This window comes from Phacochoerus africanus, chromosome 11 (assembly GCF_016906955.1).
Source record: "Phacochoerus africanus isolate WHEZ1 chromosome 11, ROS_Pafr_v1, whole genome shotgun sequence".
Taxonomy (NCBI): Eukaryota; Metazoa; Chordata; class Mammalia; order Artiodactyla; family Suidae; genus Phacochoerus; species Phacochoerus africanus.
Window position 1 is genome coordinate 11,600,023 of NC_062554.1, and position 25,435 is coordinate 11,625,457.

Sequence of the window (25,435 nt, forward strand, 5' to 3'; positions counted from 1 at the left end):
TAAGTAATAAAAAAAATTTTTTTTGGTCTTTTTAGGGCCACACCCATGGCATATGGAGGTTCCCAGTCTAGGAGTCGAATTGGAGCTGTAGCCACCAGCCTACACCACAGCCACAGCAACACCAGATCCTTAACCCACTGAGCAAGGCCAGTGATCAAACGTGCATTTCCGCTGAGCCACAATAAGAACTCCAGAAACTTTTTCCATTCTGGGAGATGAAGCCAGTGTCTGTCTCTGTTTCCATCTTGGCTTCTTTCTGCCTCTCATCTGTCTCTCTCCCTTTCCCCCACCTCCATCTATTTATCTATATCTCTCTCATCCATTAGTCAACAAAGAAACTTACCCCCTCCAACCGTTCCCATCAGTCAATTTCCCACCATGATGGATGGCAGCTTGGGGATAAAAGTAATGCAGTCTTTTGTGAAGTTACATTTTCAACTGATATAAATTTCAATATGATTTAAGCAAAATTTGAGTCAAAATTGCAGAATTCCAAATGATATAGAATTTGGTACTAGAAGAGGGTACAAGCTACCTGACTACTCTCTACAACAGAATTTGTAATCTGGTTTGCTCAAAATCTATTCTAACCCTTTCCAGCGTTGGGTACTACACAGATAAAACAGCAAAAACACCCTGTATTTGCTAGACTCCTTTCTAAAAGTCATTTAGGTTAAAAAAAAAAAACAAAAAAAACCTATATCCTGCACCTACAACCCCCTTCTCACTTGACGTAATCCTAAAGGACACAATAAAAGCAGTATGGTTTCTTGAGGCAGTGCTCTTGGTCCCTGAGACCCTGAGCCCCCTGGTTCCCACCTTTACTTAAGGGAAAAAAAAAAGTCATTTAGGTTCTACTAGTCAGATGCTCTCACACTGCACACTGATTTGTGACTATATTAGATGTGTGGAGAGCCTGGGCACAGGACATCCCTTTTGATGAAACAAACTGTAAGAGATGCAGCATACTTCTCCATCTAGCAGTTGTACCAACAGTTTCCTGATTCTGCAGCTTCTAGATTATGGTAAAGACAGTAGCATGCTTTAGAGCTCTATTCTTTGGTGCACTTTGGAAAGCTCAGCCTGGGTCCATTTCTTTTCTTTTTTTTTTTTTTGTTGTTGTTGTTGTCATTTTAGGGCCACGTCTGCATCATATGGAAGCTCCCAGGCTAGGGTTCGAATCGGAGCTACAGCTGCTGGCCTATCCCACAGCCATGGCAATGCCAGATTCAAACTTTGTCTGTGGCCTACACCAGGGCTCACGGCAATGCCAGATCCTTAACCCACTGAGCAAGGCCAGGGATCGAACCTGCATCCTCATGGATGCTAGTCTGGTTCTTAACCAGCTAAGCCACAATGGGAACTCCCTGGGTCCATTTCTTCTATTCTCCCAAAGACTCTTTAATCTCTCTGGTATCCTTTAATAAATCCATTTTCCTTCAACTTGCTAGAGTGGATTCTGTTACTTGCCCCCATTAATAAGAATCCTGACCAATACACTGCCCTACTCTAAAGGTAATATATATTTACCATCATATTCCCAAAACAACTGACTCTCTCCCTCCTTGTCTTCGCATGAACTCTTCTCTCAGTGTGGAATGTCCTCCTTCACAATCATCCCACATGCAAAAGTTGCCCATTTCCTCCATAAAGAGATTTATATAATGAGGAGTTAATTAGAGAAGAAATGAAGAAAATCAACTTGACAGAGAAGACTGAGGTCTGAAGAATAAGCAATAGGACATCTGGGAAAGAAGGGACCAGAAGCAAGGAGGGAGTGTTTCAAGTGTAAAGAATAATATTCACAAAAGCAATTGTAAGTGCAAAATGCGAAGAATAACATTCACAAAAGCAATAAAAATACCTCTTTCCACAAGGACTGAGCCTACAAATTCACAACATCTTACAGCTGGGAATGATACTATAGCATACACTGTTTTGCTCAAAAAAACGATACTGAATAAAAGAGATTTTACGGCCAGTTGTTAGTAATTACTAAGCACCAATAACTGTGCACAAAAAACTCCTATATTATGAGCTATAGGGAAATGCCCAAAGCAGAGATCACAGTCTCCCTTTGTTTTGTTTGTTTGTTTGTTTGTTTTTGTCTTTAGGGCTGCACCTGCAGCATACGGAGGTTCCCAGGCTAGGGGTCAAATCAGAGCTGTAGCCACCAGCCACAGCCACAGTAACACCAGATCCGAGCTGCATCTGCAACCTATACCGCAGCTCACAGCATCGTCGGATCCTTAACCCACTGAGCAAGGCCAGGGATGGAACCTGCATCCTCATGGATACTAGTCACATTCATTTCTGAGGAGCTACAGTCTCCCATTCTTAAAGATTTCTACTGTGGAGGGAAACAAAGACATCAAGATCAAGGACACAACACAAATACTACAAAGACACATGCAAGTCCATATAAACAACTGAAAAGGAAAAAAGTTTCAAGTCACTTGAGTGTCTAAAAGTAGGTGTTTTTCAGAAAAAAAATTTCCTAAAAGAATTCATTAATTTAACAAATACTTATTAAGTATCTATTACGCTAAAAATTATTTTAGGTCCTGAGGAGATAGAAAAGCAAGAAGACAAGGTCCTGGTTTTTACAACGATTAAATTCTAATTAAAGGAGAATTAAAAACAAAGAACAGAGACATGGATATAAATTAAAGCACCTGTCATTAGGCTCATTTTCACCTCCCTACCCTGCAGTAATAATAATAGCCAACATTTACTGAGCACTTATTTATGTGCCAGAATCTAAATGCTTTACAATTACTACTTCATTTAATCAAATCATAGGTAACAAACCTATGAAGCAGATATTATTGTTAGTGCCATTTTAAGGATAAAGAAACTAAAACTACAGAGGTTAATCAAGTAACTGCCTCCAGATGAGTATCAGGAATTGGCAGGACCACAGGATTCAAAGTTGGGTAAGGGAGTTCCTGTCGTGGCGCAGCAGAAACGAATCCAACTAGGAACCATAAGGTTGTGGGTTTGATCCCTGGCCTCACTCAGTGGGCTAAGGATCTGGCGTTGCCATGAGCTGAGGTGCAGGTTGCAGACTCGGCTCGGATCCTGCTTTGCTGTGGCTGTGGTGTAGGCCGGCAGTTGTAGATCCTATTAGACCCCTAGCCTGGGAACCTCCACATGCCTCAGGATGCAGCCCTAACAAGAAAAAAGAAAAAAAAAGTTGGATCAGTAGCAGGGGTTTTGAACTGCTACACACTACAGAAGACAAAATTGTATTTATATGAGATAGAACTTTGTTAAAATGAGTGGCATGGAGTTCCCATGTGGCTCAGTGGGTTAAGGATCCGGCTTTGTTCAGCAGCGGCTCAGGTCACTACTGTGGTACAGGTTCAATCCCTGGCCCAGGTACTTCCACATGATGAGGGTATGACCAAAAAAAAAAAAAAAAAAATGAGAGGAGTGGAACTGTTAATTTGGTGTGGGCATGATCATCTCTGAGGATTTTTCCTTATCCCATAAAATTCCCTAAGCAATGGTTATTTTCGGCTATTTCTATAGTTTCAAAAACAATCTGAAAAAGTATTCAAGTGCCTAGTGCAATTATTATTAGTGAAAAGGTACTCTGAAAGCTGACACTATACATTTCTTATCTACTGGCTGGAACCCTGTGTTTCCACGCCTTCATTAAGGGGCATATTAGCATTATATTAATTGGTATAAACAGCTGTAGGATAAACCTCCTGCAGGACAGAAGGCTGGAGGCATAGAGAACAAAGGAAGAGGCAGGAAAGAAATGATTGGCTGACCTGGATCCATCTAGGTCAGGCATGGCATTTGGTCCCTCTGCATTTCTAAGTTCTCATGAATGTGGATTCCCAGGCAGCAGCCCAAAGCCTTCCTCATTTCCATCTCAGATCTCCAGGAAGAATTACAATGAGAACAAGAGCTACTGAGGCAGAGAACAGACTCTGAATATTAAAGTACACACCAGACAGGAACTGGCAAAAGGAAAAATGAGAGGTTTTCCATTTGGACATAAGAAAGTATAACAGTCAAACTCTACCCATTCACCTGCCACACAAGCTCTGTACCTAACAGCTCCTTTTCAAGGCACTTTTCCAAATCTCCTCAATCACTGTTCACTTCTTCCTAGCCCTTTGCTTTATTAGGTATTTCCTAGGTACCAGACTCTGAACTAGGCCCACTGAGATATAATGAATAATGCACGGTCCCCAACATCAGGGAACCAAATCTAATGAGGGACAAGTAACAAAAGGATCCTTGTTTTCTGAGGATAAGTGATATCCAAAAATGCCACTTACCTGATGAGGGACAAAAATTTCACAGTAAATAAAAAAAATTAAAAGTTGGCAGTAAATAAAAAAAATTAAAAGTTCCCGTCGTGGCACAGTGGTTAACGAATCTGACTAGGAACCATGAGGTTGTGGGTTTGATCCCTGGCCTTGCTCAGTGGGTTAAGGATCTGGCGTTGCTGTGAGCCATGGTGTAGGTTACAGACGCGGCTCGGATCCCGATCCCGCGGTACTGTGGCTCTGGCATAGGCTGGTGGCCACAGCTCCAATTCGACCCCTGGCCTGGAAACCATATGCCCATATGCCGAAGGAGCGGCCCAAGAAAACGCAAAAAGACAAAAAAAAACTCTTAAAAAAATAATAAAATAAAAAAAAATTAAAAGTTGATCAGGCATTTAATTTATCAAGATAAATATAAAACAAACTTTACAATTTTTAATTAAAATTGAAACTATAATTGCCACTAGGTAATTCTTAAACTAAACAACAACTGTTATTTCACATCTGGCTTTCAAAACATGCTGATGAGAGGATCAATTTTGTAAAAATATTCAAGAGCTTCACCAATTTTCCCAAGGTCTCTCTCAATCCTTTGTTACTCAAATCACTATCCTCTGAGTCTCCTACTGTGTCATTAATTTTCCCCTCAATTCTAAACTGGTGTAACTTTGCCTAATCCTCATTCATCAATGATTTATTTACATGTGGTTCAAGTCATTCTCCAATATCACCTCATTTCAAATTCATAAAATTCTTCATATTTCCAAGAAATTTAAGTTTGCATTTTCAAATCTACTTCCATCATATTGTTAGATGTTAATTATCCTACCATTAGAAATACACTTACTGGAGTTCCCGTCGTGGCACAGTGGTTAACGAATCCGACTAGGAACCATGAGGTTGTGGGTTCGATCCCTGCCCTTGCTCAGTGGGTTAACGATCTGGTGTTGCCGTGAGCTGTGGTGTAGGTTGCAGACACGGCTCGGATCCCACGTCGCTGTGGCTCCAGAGTAGCTACACCTCTGATTAGACCCCTAGCCTGGAAACCTCCATATGCCACGGGAGCAGCCCAAGAAATGGCAAAAAGACCAAAAAAAAGAAATACACTCACTGAAGTTCCCCTTGTAGCTCAGCAGAAATGAATCTGACCAGTATCCATGAGAATGGTGGTTTGATCCCTGGCCTCACTCAGTGGTGCCATGAGCTGTGGTGTAGGTCACAGACGCAACTGGGATCCTGAGGTGCTGTGGCACAGGCGAGCAGCTGCAGTTCTGATTGGAACCCTAGCCTGGGAACTTTCATGTGCTACAGGTGCGGCCCTAAAAAGCTATTTAAAAAAAAAGAAAAGAGGAGTTCCTGTCGAGGCGCAGTGGTTAACGAATCCGACTAGGAACCATGAGGTTGCGGGTTCGGTCCCTGCCCTTGCTCAGTGGGTTAACGATCCGGCGTTGCCATGAGCTGTGGTGTAGGTTGCAGACGCGGCTCGGATCCTGCGTTGCTATGGCTCTGGTGTAGGCCGGTGGCTACAGCTCCAATTCAACCCCTAGCCTGGGAACCTCCATATGCCGAGGGAGCGGCCCAAGAAATAGCAACAACAACAACAACAACAAAAAGACAAAAATAAAAATAAAAAAAAGAGAAAGAAAAGAAAGAAATACACTTATTGACAAAGAGGGTGAAGAGGACAGAGCCCAATGGTAAGCAGGGAGGGAGGGATGTGTGGGGACTAATTTTATAAGTGATCGATTCCTATGGATAACAAATGAACATCTATACACCTAATTATAGTTGCAAAGGATAAGAGTACTATGAAAATTCAAAAAAAACTTAATAAATATTCGTTGAGTGGATAAATTATTGTATTCAATAATTAAATACCTATTCATAGAGAACCTACTACATGCCAGACACTGTTTAAGATTCTGCACATACAACAAGGAACAAGACAAAGTCCTGCCTGTCTTAGTCCCTCTGGGCTGCTAAAACAGAATACCATAGACTAGGTGGCCTACGAACAATAGAAATTTTACTTCTCGCCAGTTCTAAAGACTCACTATCCCATTGTAGCTCAGCAGATTAAGAACCCAACATAGTGTCTGTGAGGATACGGGTTCAATTCCTGGCCCCACTAAGTGCTACCACAACCTGCGGCATAGATGACATATTCAGCTTGGATCTAATGCTGCTGTGGATGTGGCACAGGCCGGCAGCTGCAGTTCTGATTTGACCCCTATCCCAGGAACTTCCATCTTCCATATGCGACAGGTGTGGCTGTAAAAAGAAAAAAAAAAAAAAAAAGATTCAGTGTCTGGGGAGAATGATATTCATGGTTCACAGATAACCACTTAAATGGCTTGATAATGCTTGATAGTGTGAGCTCATTCATTCAGCAAATATTTATAACATTCAGTATGTTCTAAGCACTGTACTAGATCAGGTACAAAGGTAAACAAAAGAGATATGATCTTTGATTCCATGGAGTTGAAAAGCTAGCCATAAAAACAGTCAAATAATTATAGAAATACAGGTCATTATAAAAGTCATTACAGAAAATAACAAAATACTGTAAGAGGATAATAGTGGGGCTCTTCTTTAGATCAGACAGGTCCTAGCTCACAGTAGATACTCAATATTTATTTATTAAAAGAAGAAAAAGAGGGAGGGAGAGAGAATCTACACTTGTGAAAAAGTCAGAAATGGGGAAAAGCAAACCAGGGGAAAAGAACAAATATGAAGGCTCTGGGGCCAGAAAGACCCACTGAAGTAGAGAGTGACACAAGATGAAGTTAGAGAAACAAAAATAAGACCAGGTCACTCAGAATCTTAAAATCATGTTTAAGATTTTAAATTTTCTTCTAAGTAAAACACAAAGCTTGTATAGGTTTCAAGTAAAGAGCTCAGTAAAAAGATAGTCCAAGGTAGAGATGATGGTAGTTTGGATTAGAGGGATGCTAACAGAAATGGAGAGAGGTAGATGGATTCAAGAAATATACAGGAAATGAAATTAGTAAGATTGGAGGTGGAGTTATACCCATGAAGGATAGAAGAGAAGGAAGTATCAGGAATTAATCTTAAATTTCTGGTTGGAGCAACTAAATAAACAAATGTGCTACATACTTATACAGGGATAACGGGGAGAGGACCAGATTTACAGAAAAAGACCAAGGACGCAATTTTAGAGCGTACTAAGTAGGAGATGTTGTAAGACCTCAAAATGGAAATATCAAGTAGGCAATTGATTATATAGGTCTAGAGTTAAGGAGTGAGGTTTAGATTAGAGACATCTGGGAAAATACGGGAACTGCCAGCATATGTACAGTGTTCAAAGGTAGGACAATGAATGAAATCAAGTAGGAAGAGAGGATCTTCTCTTACTTCTTACCAGTGTAAGAGAAGATCTCTCCCTTGAGGAACCTCAACATTTAAAATCAACATTGTAGAAAAAGGCAACCAAATAAACTGAGGAATGATCAGGGGTAGGGGGCAAACAAGGTAAGTGACATCACAGAAGGCAAAACAATTTTTTTTTGGTCTCTTTTTTTTTTTAGGGCCACACCCACTGCCTATGGAAGTGATCCAATTGGATCTGTAGTAGCTGCTGGCCTAAGCTAGAGCCATGGCAGATCATCTGTGGCCTACACCACAGCTCACAGGAACACCAGATCCTTAACCCACTGAGCAAGGCCAAGGATCGAACCTGTGTCCTCATGAACCCTAGTCAGGTTCGTTATCACTGACTCACCAAAGGAACTCCACAAAAGATTATTTTTAAAGAAGGCGTAATCAAGAAAGGGAAATATACTGAGAGGTCCAGAAAGATGAGAATGAAGAGGAAATTCTGTGGCTGCTAACCACACTTTAAAAAGAGGGCCATCCAAGCACTGTGAACATCTTAATGAAAGAACACACCAATACCTATGAAGTGGTCATGCAACAAAACAAAACAAAAAACCTGAATCTGATCTCTAGATACTAATTTATAAGTAATATATAGGACCAATGAACTTATTATATCCTGGTTAGTGAGAAACTCTACAGGACTACTGGTTTCTTCAACAAATAATGTGAAAGGAGGGAAAAAGAGATTGAGACAGAATTTAGAGATTAAAGAAGACATATGAACCAATCTCTCTGTGGAGCCCTTATGTTTCAAGCTGTCAAAAAAAAAAAGTATGACATTTGCACAAATACATATTTTGATGATATTAAGGGATAATGGGAAGGGTGATGGTATATGTGTGGCTATGGTTTGGGGGTTGTTTGCCTTTTTTTTTTTTCCAAGTATATGTGGCACCATAAGGGTCATTATGGGCTTTAGCACAAAGAGGTGAATAGAGTGGAAGAGATGGCAAGTAAATAGGAGGTAAGGAATTAGAAGCAGAAGTTGTAAACAGCTATTTAAAGACAACTAGCTTTGAAAGAAAGCAGATATCATTTAGCTGAAGGCTGACATGGGATCAGAGAGCACTTCTGTTTGGTGGAAAAGGGGTAAACTGTTTTCCTTTAAATAAAACACTTGAATGCTGCTTATGATAACTCAGGAGAAAGCAAAATGTAAAGAGGCAGTGAAGTAAGTTTCTAAGAAATGTTCTAAGAAGTTTCTAAGATGGTACCACAGGAAGGAATCTAAAAACACATGAAGGATCAGGCCTTTCCTTCAATGAGAATCATTTCCTTCATTGTAAAGAAAGGAGCTAAGGCAAAAACAGGAACAAATTCAAGAAAATTCTCAGATTCAGAAGTAGGAATATAAATCTTCTATTTTATCTGTGATAAATGAGACCGGGGGCGGGGGAGGAGAAGCAAAAGCACAGGGGAGAAAGTGACAGGTGAAGACTGAGTGGAGAACTGAAGATACTCTGAAGAAAAGCAGCTATTTCCAGAGGTAGAAATCATGGGGGGGGGGGACAAGCTTTTGGAAATGGGAAATGAGTCAGTTGAATAAAGATCAACTTCTGAAGAAATCATTAAAAGAAAGGCTGTGGTTGTATTTTCAGTTTGCAAATATATATATACTTTTTTTTTTTTTTTTTGCTTTAATGGCTGTACCCGCAGCATATGAAGGTTTCCAAGCTAGGGGTTGAATTGGAGCTACAGCTGCTAGCCTACACAGCCACAGCCACTACAGACCTGAGCCAAGTCCACCACCTCCACCACAGCTCACAGCAAAGCCAGATCCCTAACCCACTGAGCGAGGCCAGGGCTCAAACCCGCATCCTCATGGATACTAGTCAGATTCATTTCCACTGCACCACAGTGGAAACTCCTCAGTTTGCAAATATTAAATCCTGTCAAGAGCCAACTAGGTCTTCACATCTCTTGATCCATATTCCTTCCACCTATCGGAATTGATTCCAAAAAAATAACCTTTCAAAGGAGAAAACTATAGAAAGTGTTATGTATATAAAATTACAGTGTGATTAATAACAGGGAAAAAACCTAAATGACCATGATGGTTAGTTTTATATGTCAATTTTGCACTGGTACAGTATACAGTTGTTTAATTAAACACTAATCTATGTGCTCCTGTGAAGGTATTTTACAGATATGGTAAACATCTACATTTAGTTGACTTTAAACAAAGGAGCCTATCCTTCATAACTTGGGTATGCTTCATCCAAACAGTTGAAAGGCCTCAGGAGCAAAACTAAGGTTTCCCTACAAAAGAATTCTACCAATTCTGTTTCTCAGTAGGACAATGACAGATACAATGGTTTTAGGCAAATTATGGAATACCATCTTAAGTTTTATAATGAACACTAAAGAGTAACATGGGGAAAATGTTTATAAGTCAAGGGGAAAAGGCAAACAACAAACTTAAGTCTACACTATGATTATAATTATGTAAATAGGTATGTTTACATATAAGAAGGAAACAAAACAGTTTATTCATTTGATTGATGGAATTGTGCCTGAATTTTAAATTTATTAAGTATTAAAAAATAGCTTGTTAAATAGAGCTCTGTTAATTTTAATGGAAGAAAGTAACATTATAATGTGTTAAACCTGAAATTCCCGACTAGTATCCATGAGGACATGGGTTCGATCCCTGGCCCTGCTCAGTGGGTTAAGGATCCAGCATTGCCCCGTGAGCTGTGGTGTAGGTTGCAGACATGGCTTGGATCTGGCATTGCTGTTGCTATGGTGTACGCCAGCAGTTGCAGCTTCGATTCTCCCCCTACCCACCTAGGGAGCTTCCAAATGCTGCAGGTGCAGCCCTAAAAAGACAAAGATAATAATAATAATAATAATGTGTTAAATCTTATAAGAATTACATGGCACTTTAAACAAACTCATAACTGGCGCTCCCATCGTGGCTCAGTGGTTAACGAATCCGACTAGGAACCATAAAGTTGCAGGCTTGATCCCTCGTCTCACTCAGTGGGTTAAGGATCTGGCGTTGCTGTGAGCTGTGGTGTAAGTCATAGACGTGGCTCAGATCTGGCGATTCTGTGGCTCTGGTGTAGGCTAGTGGCTACAGCTCCAATTAGACCCCTAGCCTGGGAACCTCTATATGCCACGGGTGCAGCCCTAGAAAAGACAAAAGACAAAAAAAAAGACGAAAGAAAAACCTCATAACTAATCTAAAAGAAAACTGCCACTTTTGAAATGTTGCCTTGGAAATACTTTTAGAAAAAAGGACGCTCTGGAAAGCAAATATGCCTAGAAGGGCCTGAATCCAATGCTATTTTTCAGTAACATGTAATTCCTCAATTCAAATGAAATGAAAGACCCAGAATGGCAAAGTAACTGATGATCAGCCTAAGAACTTTTCACATCCAGAGTTCCCGTTGCAGCTCAGTGGATTAGGATCCCAACTAGTATCCATGAGGATGCAGGTTTGATCCCTGGCCTCGTTCAGTGTGTTAAGGATCCAGTATTGCTGCAAGCTGAGGTATAGGTCACAGACGTGGCTTCGATCCAGCTTTGCTGTGGCTGTGGTGTAGACCAGCAGCTGCAGCTCCAATTCAACCCCTGGCCTGCTAACTATCTAACAGAGCGAGGCTTCTTCTCTCTTCCCCTTTCCCAATACCAGACACCAAAAGGATTATTACATGTGTGCTAAACTTGAGTAAAGAAGTCACATAGCCCTCAAATAGTCACACAGACCTGAAAGCTCGGTCCACTTTCACTCAATCAAAAAACTTACAAGGAGTTCCCGTCGTGGCGCAGTGGTTAACGAATCCAACTGGGAACCATGAGGTTGCAGGTTCAATCCCCGGCCTCGCTCAGTGGGTTGACGATCTGGCGTTGCCGTGAGCTGTGGTGTAGGTTGCAGACGCGGCTCGGATCCCGAGTTGCTGTGGCTCTGGCGTAGGCCGGTGGCTACAGCTCCGATTCAACCCCTGGCCTGGGAACCTCCATATGCCGCGGGAGCGGCCCAAGAAATAGCAACAACAACAACAACAAAAAGACAAAAGATAAAAAAAAAAAGAAAAACTTACAGGACTTCCTGTGTGGCTCACAACCTAACTACCCAGCATTGCTTCTACAGTGGCTGTGGATGGACCCCTGGTTCAGGAACTTCCATATGCTGCAGGTGAAAAGAAAAAAAAAAAAAAATTTACAGAGGAATTCCCTTACGGTGCAGTGCATTAAGGATCTGGCATTGTCACTGCAGCAGCTTGGGTTCAATCCCTGGCCCAGCAACTTCCACATGCCACAGACATGGAAATAAAAAATCTATGGAGTGGCTACTATATGCTAGGTACGGCAACTACAATAGGAAGCAACAAAAAAGACACTTTTTGTATTTTAAGGAAAAGTACTAAAAAAAAAGAATTTGCAGACATCAGTACACTTCACTCTTAAACATGTTAGCTCATACTTTTAATTACTAATCAAATAGCATTATTTGATTAATGTCTGTCTGCCCTACTAAAGCTCAAAAGAATCTTTTTTTTTCTTTTTAGGGCTGCACTTGCAGCAAATGGAAGTTCCAGGGCCAGGGATCAAACCAGCCGGCCTATGCCACGGCCACAATAACACGGGATCTAAGCCACATCTGCAATCTATCCCACAGCTTGCAGAAATGCTGGATCCTTAACCCACTGAGCAAGGCCAGAGATTGAGGCCATATCCTTATGGATACCAGTCAGGTTCTTAACCCATTGCGCCACAACAGGAACTCGTCTGCAACTTAGTGTGATATGCTTCAACAAGATGGATTGACGAACAGATTAAGGGATGGATACTCAATAAAGTAAACAGTAAAATATTATAGAATCTAAATGAGTATATGAAAGCTCACTAAACATACTCCCATCCCGATATTTTATTACAAAAAAATTTTGGAACACACAAAACAGTTCTTAAAAAGTGTACTGTGAGTTAGTTTAAAGAGGAGTTTTGGGTTTTGGTTTTTTTAATAAAAAATTCAGTCTCTGACCAAGAGTTCTACTTAGATAGTATAGATATCCAGAGGCAGTCTCAAAACCACTTGAAAATCTGGATTAATCAATTTATTCCTCAATATCTATTTGCCTGCTTGTTTTATCTGACAATGACAGAAAATACCCTATACTCAAGACACTATAGTAAAAGTGCTGGTTGATGTCCTCACTCTAGCATGGGGCAGGGGCAGTCACTATTTGTCTCCATCTATAAATTCAGATTTATTAATCCCTCTCAGTCTCTCAGGATTAACTAGGATACTGCACAGGGCAGCATTTTGAAAAGTTCTCTTCCTACCACTCCAACTTTATCTCATACCATTTACTTTTGCTCCCCATGCACCAGCCATAATGTCCTTTGTTTAGTTCCTCCATGGTGAACTAAATCAGTGCTATCCAATAGAAAAATAATGCAAGCCACTGACACAAGCTACATATGTAATTTTTTTTTTTTTTTAGCCAGGCCCAAAGGCCGCAGATGTTCCCAGGCCAGAGACCAAGACCGAACCCATGCAACAACACTGAACCAAGCCTCAGCAGTGACAATGCCAAATCCTTAACTACTGTATATGTAGGGAACTCCTATATATGAAATATTTTTAAAGATTTTTAAAAGTTAAAAAAGAAAAGCAAGTGAAATTAATTTGAAAATATATCTTTGGCTCAGCAAGTTAAGAACCCGAGGATATGGGTTCGATCCCTAGCTTTGCTCAGTGGGTTAAGGATTGGGTGCTGCTCTGATTCATCCCCTAGCCCAGGAACTTGCATATGCTGCAGGTGCAGCCCTACAAAGAAAAAAAAAAAAAAGAAAGAAACTACATTTAATTCAATTTATCCCAAATACTAACATTTCAACATAATTAACATAAAAAGTTAATGAGTTAAAATTTTTTCAGTACTAAGTCTTCAAAATCTGATATGCATCTTATACTTATAGTACATCTGTATGTGAACCAGCCACATTTCAATTGCTCAGTAGCCCCACCAGCAGTAGCGCATAATAGCTCTAAACTTTTACATACTTGTAGGGCCTTCATGAACTTAAAAATGTTCCCTCTGCTGATATGCTCTACACTCTATTCTCCAAATGACTAATATCCACTTATCTTGCGTATCTTATTTTAAAAGCATCATCTCCTCAATAAGGCCTTCCTGTTATCACTCTAAAATTCTCTACACTACTCCTTTATCTTTTGTAGGACTTAAAAAAACCTGTAACTGCTTATTTGCATGTTTAATGCTTTTCTCTGCATTCCTCGCTGGAATGTAAGCTTTATTAAGAACAAGGACAAGGACTATTTTTTTTTATTGTTTATGATAGTACCCCTAGTACTAAGCACATGTTTGGCACATAGGAAGCAATCAACAAATATCTGTAGACTAATCAACGAAAAGATAAACAGAAGCACCATAGAGGTGCATTAGGTTTGTATGCATGTGAAAATGTGTATGTTTCCCCTACTCTGCCAGCCCACACATAAGAATATTCTCAGCAGCCATTCCCAAGTGGCCTGGGACCTTTACAGAGTAGTTAACTAAAGCCAGTCTCTGGCAAGTAGCAGTGGATAGAAGCAATGTGATTTCTGGAAAGAGAATGAACCGCAAATAGTTTTTAAAGTTCTCCAAGGAACCAGGAATTTATTTAAGTCAAGGGAAAATGAGGGAAGTGCTACTGGTCAACGTCTTGGGCAGTGACCAACTGGCCAGAGCTGCAGGCAGTAAAAGAGTTCATCCAAATCAGTTCAGCATAGAGAAAGGCAGATTACTGAGTACACTGCAAGGGAGCAGCAGGCAACGCCACATAATAAGAGCTGTCTGCATGAAGACAGCCGTTTGAGGTTGTTACGGAGGGAAGTCAGTTTCCGGAAGGCCCTCCCTCTCTCGCCATGCAAATGAGGGACTGAAACATGGCGGTCTGGGCTGGCTGATATTTGAGGCCACTCATTGGTCGGTTGGAGGTTAACTCAAAACGGCTTTTGTCAGATTAGATGGCTTCCACAGTCAAGGCAGTACCCAAGTGATGAGAAACCAACACGAGATTTGAAGACAGAACATGGATTAAAGATTCCAATTTGCAAATTCCCCACTCCATTACCACGGACAAGTCATTTAACTTCTTCCCATCTGTAAAAATATGATGCCTTAAGGACAGGATTAAATGAGATTGTATCTCAAAGTGTTTTGAAAACAGTAAAACCTAAATATATATTGTCCCTAGGCTGCTTAGGAAACTTTCAAAAGTCTACCATAATAAATTTTTCCCCTTTACTCATCTAGTTTCTTGTTTTAAGTTACTTTGCAGATTACACACAGATAACTTGTTGAACCTATCAAGCAAAATCTACTCAGATACCAAATAAAAATCTCAGACTCCAGACTGGCCAGGTAACTCCAAATGGGAAAATAATCTTAAATGGAAGAAAGCATTATAAAGTCATAATTCTCCAACATGTGACAGGGGGACTAAAAGTCCTTCCAACTATACCAGACCCCTCTCTACCCACACCCCAAACTGGAAATTTAAACTTTGCTCCTCTAGCCCACTGAGATTTATTTCCAGAAACACTGTTACTGATGGACTGTAGGGATTGTGGACTATTTTACCATGGACTAAGGGTGAGAGCAGGGAAGAAGAAGAAAGCTAAAAAAATAAAAACAAAAACCTGTCATAAAATATTTGTGCTGGGAAGCTAGCATCAAATTTAATACATCTATGTGACAGCTAAGGAAAACTGGGGCTCAGAGTGGTTAAGCGACTTATGGTTACACAGTAATAATCATAAATACATACAATGAGTGGCTGGGAAACAGGGAGATCACCAATCCAAACTCTTTTTTGTTTGTTTGTTTGCTTTTTAGGGCCACACCCACAGCATATGGAGGTTCCCAGGCTAGGGCTTGAATCGGAGCTACAGCTGCCAGCCTATGCCACAGCCACAGGAATGGAGGGTCCAAGCTGCATCTTCAACCTACACCACAGCTCAGGGTGATGCCAGATCCTTAAGCTACTGAGCGAAGCCAGGGATCAAACCCACATCCTCATGGATCCTAGTCGAGTTCGTTAACCACTGAGCCATGAAGGGAACTCCTCAAACTCATTTTTTTGAAAAGATTAGAAATAGATGAAATGCTACTATTGGCTTCCTCATTTGACGCTTTGTCTTCACAGTACTTTGTATATTACTACAAAATTGTTACTCATTTTTCTGGGGAAGGAGATAGATATAGAAGGAAGAACACTAAAATTGAAGTTAGGCGAAGACCTTCTTGGACACTTATTTCTTCATTTGGAAAACAGAAATATTATCTAACTTACAAAGTTGCGAAAATTAAATGAAGCCATCAATCCCAGCTGTGTGTGAATCCAGGAGAGAATGAGGAAAGGTGGGCCTTGAAGATACATGCAGTCAGATGAGGGTGGAGGCCACACATATACTGTCATTGTCATTTATTATCCCAAAAGATTCAAAAAGCAAATTCTTATAAGGAGAAAAATTTTCCTGGAGTTCCCATCATGGCTCAGTGGTTATCGAATCTGACTAGGAACCATGAGGTTGCAGATTCAATCCCTGGACTCACTCTGTGGGTTAAGGATCCAGCATTGCCGTGAGCTGTGGTGTAGGTCGCAGATGTGGCTCGGATCCTGTGTTGCTGTGGCTGTGGTGTAGGACAGCAGCTACAGCTCCAATTAGACCCCTAGCCTGGGAACCTCCATATGCCGCAGGTGCGGCCCTAGAAAAGGCAAAAAGACCAAAAAAAAAAAAAAAAGGAGAACAATTTTCTTGCCATGGTCAGTATTTACATAGTCTCACAGGGAAATTATTACATTATGTTAATAAGTTTATGTTGGCAAAAGGAAAATGAATATTCAGGTACAGGTGACTCAGAATATTAAAGTCTGATCTCTCAACTTCAGTAGAGAAGTGTTATCCTTTAAGTCAGCAAAATCATGACCATCTGGCAGTTTTATCGGCAATTATTTTTTTGCAGTTCAATCCATGGACTTCACTCAGGATCTTCATAGGGAGAAGAGGTTAAAGGGATTAAAGCAATCTAAGATGACATTTCTAGCGCCCCAGAGTTTAGTTTGATAAGAGTTTAAAAGAATACAATACAGTGGCAAAAAAAAAAAAAAACTAGGTTTAAAAAAATGTAGTTTGAAACCAATATTTAGTCATTTGCTAATGATATGACTTTGAGAAAGCCAATACTTCTATGATCTTAACTTGTAAAATGGAAATACCCTACTCACACGGTTGTTGTGAAGACAAAAAACACCAGGGCAAGATGCTATTCTTTCCCCTACGTGAATGTTAAGTTTAAATGCATGTAAATCTTTCTTCACCAGTCTTTCTATGCACAAAAAATGAGAACAAGCTAAATGAAGAAAAATTTTAATTCTCACAGCAATATACTTGCCAAACATTCCTACACCTGCTATATAGAAAAACTAAAGCAGCTGGGGTAATCGACATGACACATAACAGCTGGTATCAGATAGATATGGACTGGAACTGAGGTTTGCCACTTACTTTCAGCAAAACCTTGAGCAGGTTCCCTTTGCCAGCCTGAGCCTCAACCTCCTTATCCATGAAACAGAGATATCAGCAATCACCTTACATGCTTATTTTGAAGACTGGGGAAAATATCCCTCATAGTATCTGGTACATTACAGTTGTTCAATAATGTAAGTTGTTGTTTTTAAGTTTACCACCACTTAACTAGCTAACGAATTACACTTTTCAAAGGCTTCTTTATTGAAGATTTTTTTTTTTCAGTTGCTTCATAAACCTGTAAGCTAAATCATAGCAACTCTTACTCTCCGAATTTTACAGTTAGGACAAAAGGCAAGTAAAATGACCTCCACAAGTTCATACAGTAGTAGTGAGACTAAATCAAGATCTCCTGACTTTCCTGGGTTTCATTATCCCCCCATCCCAAATTATAACATTAGTCCTCAGGAAATAAATGAAATAGTATATTCTTTCTGATAAGCTTAAAACTTCTCTCTTTACTATATAAAAAGTTTTTTTCCCTATTTTCTAGTCATGATTTCCAAAGATAAAAAAGGGGAACAGGAAAATTCATTAAAACCAGCAACAATATAATTGCGAATTGTCTCAAATTAAGCAACAGTTTGATTTTTCTTTTTGTACTCCCCAGTAAAGCCTCTAACCTCTTAATTTAAAATTTTCAAAGTCTGCTTATTAAAATCATGCTTGTGTGATAAACTATTCCAAAACTGAGGGAAAAAATTTGAAAGACCGCTCTCCCAATTTGATGAGTATACATAACTTTATCCCTCTATTTAATCCCTTAATTTCCACACTTATCACACCATGTTGTAATATCTTTAACTCCTTAAGGACTTGAACTGCATTCTATGTATAACTGAACATCCTGTCCTAGCAAGGGACCTAGCTCATGGTAGAGAAGGACTCAGTAAGTATTTATAAATAAATGAATCAACAAATGAAGACAATTTCCCAGAGGGAAGTTACAAAAGGAGAAAGTTGGATATGGTATCCTAGGGCTAATAAGAAAGTGAAAGAAACAAAATATTTCAAGAGCTTCATAAGGAAGAGAAACTTTTGTGTGGAGTCAAATAGGTCCTTGTATGGCTTTAAGTATCACTAGAGAAAGACAAAAACCACAGGAGATTCAGAAGAGACAGTTTCAAGTTAAAGGGTTCAAAAGTTAGGGTGCTTATTTGGAAAGTAAGAAGAAACAATCCTGGCCTGGGATATTTCAACTGCAGTTTTCAGGTCCTGGCTAAAAGAACAAAAGAACAACAAAAAAAAAATTTGCAGGCTTTGGTGGAGAAAGATTGATGTAAAAGGGAAGAAAAGTTCAATATAAAATAAGTCCCCCAAGGAGTTCTCTCATGGTATAGAAGGTTAAAGAACCTGGATTGTCACTGCAATGGCTAGGGTAGCTGCTGTGGCATGGGTTCAATCCCTGGCCCAGGAACTTCTACATGCCTCAAGGCCAAATAAATAAAAATAAATCCCCCCAAAATGTTGGAACCCACCTGGATTTGTATATTTAAGTGTGGTTCCTCTTTCTCCTGAGAACTATCATTTGTTTGTTTTCTGGCATGCAGAAGTTCCCAGGCCAGGGATCGAACCTATGCCACAGCAGTAACAATGCTGGATCCCTGACCCACTGTGCCACGAAGGAACTCCCTGAGAACTATTCTTGAATAAACTGGCAGTAAATAGGGTTAAGTCATTTTATATTATTCGGTCAACAAATATTTGAGTGCCTACTACACGCAGTCACTATTCTAGGCCCTGGGATTAAGGCAGTAAGTAAAATTCTCTGCTCTCAGGAAGCTTTTAATCTAGTGGCAAAATAGATTATACGGAATGGAATGGAATGAAATGGCAAGGCAAGGCAAGGAATGTCAGGCAGGCTGTGCTATGGAAGAAAAAGGGAGGGAAGAACAGATGGAGGTAGCAAGGACTTGGTCTTATGAAAAGCAGATCTTTAAACCTTGTGATTCTCAAGCATTGGCAAGTATCATACTCATCTGAAGGGCTTGTTAAAGCAGATAATGGGTGGCCCCAACACTAGAGTGTTTCATTTGTAGGTCTGAGACAGGACACATAATTTGCAATTCTAACCACTCTCATGAATTTTTATTGATGCTGCTGGTGCAGGGACCACACTTGGAGAAAACTGTTCTGACCAAAGAATGAGGTAACCTCTAACTTATGGGTCTTGACTTGCTTCTTCATTCTTACATTCATTTCCAACACTTATTCAGCACCAGGAACTTCAGTAGACACTGAAACTAAACTGATCCTGCCCTCAAGAAATTCACAGATTAATGGAAAAGACAGGCACAAACTTAGGTATTTGCAATAGAGTGCTATAGGGACCTATAAGAGTGGTCTGTACATGAGCCATGGAATAGAGAAGAGCAACTCATACTACGGAGATAATAGGAGAAACTAAGGGACTGCTTCCCAGAGGTCCAACAAGTGCTTCTCCACAGGCAGGTAGAAGGTGGCATTCCAGGCAAAAAGAACAACACATGCAAAAGCAGAGATGAGAAGAGGGGGGTAGAGGGTTATAGAAAATGAGCCTCTGCAAAGGTAGGCAGTACTCTAACCTCCAAGAGGTTCCTACTCACATCAGAGTTTAAAAATTTTTCTTTAGCAAATGACCAGTCGAGTGTGGGGAGAAATGATTGGTTTTTGTTTTACAAAGATCTCTCTGGATATACAGTGCCCTCCTTGTAGAAAGCACTCCTTCCTCCAAACCTAACACAGAACCTCATAACATGTGCTGAGTAAGTGTATATTGAATTAAACTGAACAAGCTCTTTGTCAAGTGTTATCTTATGGATGAGAGGCAGGTCACCACCTTCCCCGCAGGTCTCACTTTGGCCAGGACAAGACCTGTAAAACAGGTCCAGCAGCCTCAATTATTGCACACTGCTCCCTGTACAACTGGAGTCCCCCAGAGAGGAGGGAAGGCCTTCACTGTTTACATGGCTACCTCACCCACTAGACTTTGAGCTCTGTGAAGACAGGGAATATCTTAATAGATTCAAAATCCCCACAGCCCTAGCAGGAAACTTGAAACAGTAGCTCTTCAGATCCCAGCAATGTTGGGTAAATCAATGACTAAATAGGCAAATTTCCCAGACAGACCCAAGAGCTCACAAAAGTTAAGGATATGGATAAGCTTCGGGAATGTTTCGGGGTCCATGATTCCAAAACCCTTTTTGAGAAGTATGGTTTCTAGTTGAGGAGAGACTGATTTCATTCGCACCTGATTTAGGATTTACCAAATGTGAACAAAAAAAGTGCTGTGGTAGAAATCCAAGCAGGCCTCTGAGGGGCCCAAAGAGTAAGTTTTGCCTGAGAGGAGTATGGGGGTGGTGCCAGCAAAGACTTCTAATGGGGGTAATTCTTCCGCAGACTCCTGAAAGCCAAGTAGGTGGTGGATACCCGCCTGCTTCGAGGGCACAAAAACAAGTTCCTGGAACGGTAAGACTCGAAGTGACCTGCTCAAGGTCACACAGGAAGAAGGTGAAGTCACAAGTTAAGACCAATGAGGCATGTGTCTACTGTTGACTCCTTTTTCTCCTGACCAAGTCGAGAGAGAGCCCAAAGACACCGGAGGCAAAATTACAGATTTTTCTCAGAAACAACTCTTAAAGGCTAAACTAGTGAATTTGAAATGTTTATTGGTACCAGGGTACCAACTCTTGTCTTCACCTTTCACCCCGGGGGCGGGGGGGGGGGGGAGAAAGTGTAAGACAGTTCTCCAAAGGGCTTAACAACAAGCACTTGGCTCTCAACACTTCCAAACACCCAAAACGTCTCCAGTGTTCTTCCAAAACACCCCCAGCAATGCCTGCTGTGAAAATACTCCAGACAGTAAAGGATATAATAGCGCCTATTGAAATGGAATAATCAACATAAAACAGCTACAATTCTCCTTTCCCAGTTTGTTTTTAACGCCACAAGTGAGCGTCTTCCCGGGGTGGGGGAGGGGCCGCGTGAGTCAAACACCATCTAGTATTTTTCAAGGAGTTGAGCCCTAGACGGGATCCCCCGCCCCCCTGGCCTGGGCCGGGGTGATTTCTCTCGTGCACAATGAATCTGACGCCGCCTTGCTAGGCTCCCCGTCGGGGGACCGCAAAGTTCGGGAGGGAGTCCCGGACCCAGACCAGCGGGGCCCCCTGACCCCCTCCCCCGCCTCGGCCCGCCGCCGGGTCCCTCAGCAACCCCCCGGCGTCTGAGACCTGCGGCCGCCCGGGTGAGCGCACGGGGAGCCTTTGTTGGTCCGACAGAGGCGGCCAGCCTCGAGGGGCGACGCCCCCGCCTCGCCTCACCTGGCGCCCCCCCGCCCGCCCAGCCCTGCAGCCCGGAATGAATGGGCCCCACGCCCCGCGACGCCCTCGCCCCCGCACCCCGCGACGCCAAGGGTACCGCGCGGGAGGCCGGCTCTCACCTTCCGCGCTTAGCTTCGGCTCCACTCGGTTCCTCCTCCTTTTCCACGCCGGCGGCGGCGGCGGCGGCGGCCGAGCGGGGGAGCGAGCGCGCGAGTGTGTGCGAGGGGCCGCTTCACTTTCCCCCTCCCGCCGCCTCAGCCGCCGCCGCCGCCGCGCACTCGGCGCCTCCCCGCCTCGCTGGTGCCGCGGAGTCCGCTCCGGACCGGGCGGGGGCGGGGGTGGTCAGCGACCCGGGGGTGAGGTGGGGGAGGGAGGGAGCCCGGCGACGCCGCTGAGGAGGTGCCGGCGCCGGGGGCTGGAGAGGCGAGGGGCTCGACTGGCTCCGGGGGAGGAGGTGGGGAGACAGAGGGTTCTTTGAGGGGCTCCGCAAAAGAGGGGGTAAGAGTCTGAGGGAAAGCGTCTGTCGAGTAGGACGGCGGAGCTGCTGAGGGAGGCGGCGGGGAGGCGCGACGGACGGGCGGAGGGGGAGGGGGCTGTGGGGGGAAACCGTGAGGGGGCGTCTGCGGTGCTACCGACACCTGGGTCTCCAGCTGCAGCCTCGGCCTCCGCCGAGCTATTGTACGCCGCCGGGCCGGGCGGACCGCCTCGCGCACCGGCCCCCCGCCCCCTCCCCCGCGAGGCCGAGGCTCCGGCCCAGCCAGGCCCGCCCAGCCTCCTGCAGGTGGGAGGGGGCGGGGAGGACTGGACCGACCCACGTGAGCGAGGCCAACCCAGGCGTGGGGGAGGGCCAGCGCCTGGAATGACGTCATTGGCGCGTGACGCCAGAGGCTGGGGAATCACCCGCTGCCGCATGACGTCATTGCGCCCCCGTCTCTCCTCGAGTGCTAGCGGTCCCTACAGCTGCAGGCTCCTTTAAGGGAAGCTTTCCCCAGGATGGTTGTGGGGAGCTTTTAAGGGGCGACACTGGTGGAATCGGGGTCGAAAAAGACAGCCAATCCCATAGGATTGTGGTCCTCTTGGTTATAAAGCACCACTGCATCTGCTAGCTTGTTGCCAAGCGCTGAGTTTGGAAGCTACCCCATCTCCTGTGACCTCAGAACTGGACATTTAATACACTGTTTGCTTTCTTGGGGGAGGGGCAAAGAAATGTTAATGGAGGTTTCAACTATTGTGCTCTGGTAGAAAAGAATGGGCAGCTTTTCGCGCCTTCCTACACCAACCGAGGTTGCATTCTACGCAAACCTTTTCCCTGAGTTCAGATTCTGTGTTTCCTAATGAAATGTTTGCACTGTACCTCAAATTCCCCATGTCCAAAACTGAAACAACGTAAGTGACTAAGGGTTTGGAGTCAAGTTGCCTTGCTTCAGATTCCAGCTGTACAAATGTTGGTGATAGGACCTTAGCATTTCTAAACCACAGTTTCTCCTTAAGTTGTACCTGTGTATGGGTAACTTGATCTGAGTCATCGTTTTATAATAACAGTAAGTGCAATTTAGCACCATTAAGCCCTTTGGAATGTAGGCTGTTCCTACTACAATATTCCCCAAAACTTGTGATTCATGTTACTTCCTGGTCTTGGTGAATGGACCACCATTCAGCAGTACACTAAGCCAGAAACCTGAATATAGCCCCCATTCTTCTTTCTCAACACTCATCAAATTTGTCACCGAGTCCTGTAGAGTCTCCTAAATATTTCCCAAGATGTCGCCCTTCTCTTCACTCACTGCCATCACCTAGACAACTAGAGCGGCTTTCAGTCTTCCAGATTCAACCGTACTTACCAGTGACCAGAGTAACCTTTTAAAACGACAAATCTGACGAAAGCCTTCCCTCTTTAAATACTCTCAAAGGGTTTTGTGCTTCACAATAAAATCCACATTCTTAATGTGGCACTGCACAACCTTGGTGCTTACACCAGCCTTTCTAGCCTCATCTTACATGGTATCTTCTGTTCCAGCCACACGGAAATACTACTTAATGTTCTTTGGACAAACATGTCTTCCTGTCTCTGAGCCCTACTCTATCTCACTGGCCAACACCTATTCATTCTACAAAACCCAGCTCAAATATCCAGTCCCTTTGTTCATTCAACTAATATTTCTTGGCGTTCCCAGGGCACAGCAGAAATGAATCCAACTAGGAACCATGAGGTTGCAGGTTCAGTCCCTGGCCTCGTTCAGTGGATTAAGGATCCAGCGTTGCCGTGAGCTGTGGTGTAGTGGTATGGATCGCAGAGGAGGCTCAGATCCCATGTTGCTGTGGGTGTGGTGTAGGTTGGCAGCTGTAGCAATTCAATCCCTAGCCTAGAAACCTCCACATGCCACGGATGCGGCCCCAAAAAGCAAAAAACAAAAACAAACAAAAAAAAACCCTACTATTAAGTTTCCCTGAGCCTTCACAATGATGTGACCTTATAGTATTTCCATGCCTTTTGTTGCATGTTGCACACAGTCTAAAACTGTATTTGTATATCTGACTCCCTGCACTCCTTGAGAGCAGGTCATTTTCTTACCTACCCTATCCATTGCCCCAGTATTTAGAACAGTGCCTGACACATAGTAAGAATCAGTGTTAAAAAAAAATGTGTTTAATAAATAAATGCTCACGTAGGGTTTACTATGTACTAGATACTGTTCTAAGAACTCTCTTTTAAACCTCTAACAATCCTTTCTGATAGGCTACTGTTATTCCCCTCATTTTATTGGTTAGAAAACTGAGATGTGGAGAGGTTAAGTAACTTAACCCAAGATGGTAACCCAGTAAATTAATTCTAATCTGAACTGTTTTTGCATGGTATCAGTGATGGGGAAAATAATGGCTCCCTAAGAGTGTTCACATCCTGATCCCCAGAACCTATGACTATGTTACCTTCCATGGCAAAAGGGACTTTGCAGCCTTGATCAACTTAAAGATCTTGAGAGGAGGTTACTCTGGATTATCCAAGTGGATTCAGTGTAATCACAAGGAATTTTTTTTTTTTTTTGTCTTTTGTCCTTATGGCGTTGCACCAATGGCATATGTAGGTTCCCATTCTAGGGGTCTAATCAGAGCTATTGTTGCCAGCCTATGCCAGAGCCACAGCAATGCCAGATCTGAACCACGTCTGAGACTTACACCACAGCTCATGGCAACGCTGGATCCTTAACCCACTGAGCGAGGCCAGGGGTCGAACCTGCAACCTCACGGTTCCTAGTCAGAATCGTTTCTGCTGCACCACAATGGGAACTCCAAGGATCTTTAAATTTGGGGAAAGGAGGCAAAAACATGAGGAAGAGGTAGATTAAACTATATGAGGTCAGATGTGAGATGTGATTCAATGTAAGAAGCATTCCACCCCCCTTTGGAAGACAGAGGAAGAGAGCTACAAGCTAAGGAATAAAAACAACCCCTAAAACTAGAAAAGGCAAGAAGACAGATTGTTCCTTGGATCCTGCAGAAAGGAACAGAGCCTTGCCAACACCTTGCTTTTAGCCCAGGGACACTCGTCTTGGACTCCTGAAACACAGACCGGTAAAATAATGAATGTGTATTATACTGAGCCACTACAATTGTGATAGTTTGTTACAGCAGCAGTTGGAAACTGATACAGTCTCAAATCAAGGGTGACTGCTCTATGCTAACAAGTGGGAGGGGTATCTGCTAGAGGTGCAAGGTTCTCAGTTGCATCCACTCAAATGTCTCCATCTCAGGCCTCAGGGTCCCACTCTCTAGCTACAGGAACTTTTACTTGAGCATAGGAGAACAGTCAAAAGGTCTCTGACACCTCAATTATTACATTCTGGGCTGGATTTGCAGCATACTCTGCTGTCCAGCCACAGGAAAAGTGGCTTTTTGTGGGTTGG

The 25,435-nt window shown here is 42.6% G+C and overlaps 1 protein-coding gene across 2 annotated transcripts in view; it reads right to left on the bottom strand.

Moving 5' to 3' along the window:
• PAK1 (p21 (RAC1) activated kinase 1) overlaps positions 1–21,793 on the bottom strand; it is a 144,025-nt gene extending 122,232 nt beyond the window's left edge. The window contains exon 1 of one of the 2 annotated variants that reach the window (XM_047752304.1): positions 21,653–21,793. The gene's annotated coding sequence lies outside the window, so the exon portion shown is untranslated. The remainder of the gene's footprint in view (positions 1–21,652) is intronic. The other variant, XM_047752307.1, reaches the window with a different exon arrangement.
• Positions 21,794–25,435: the final 3,642 nt, after the last annotated feature.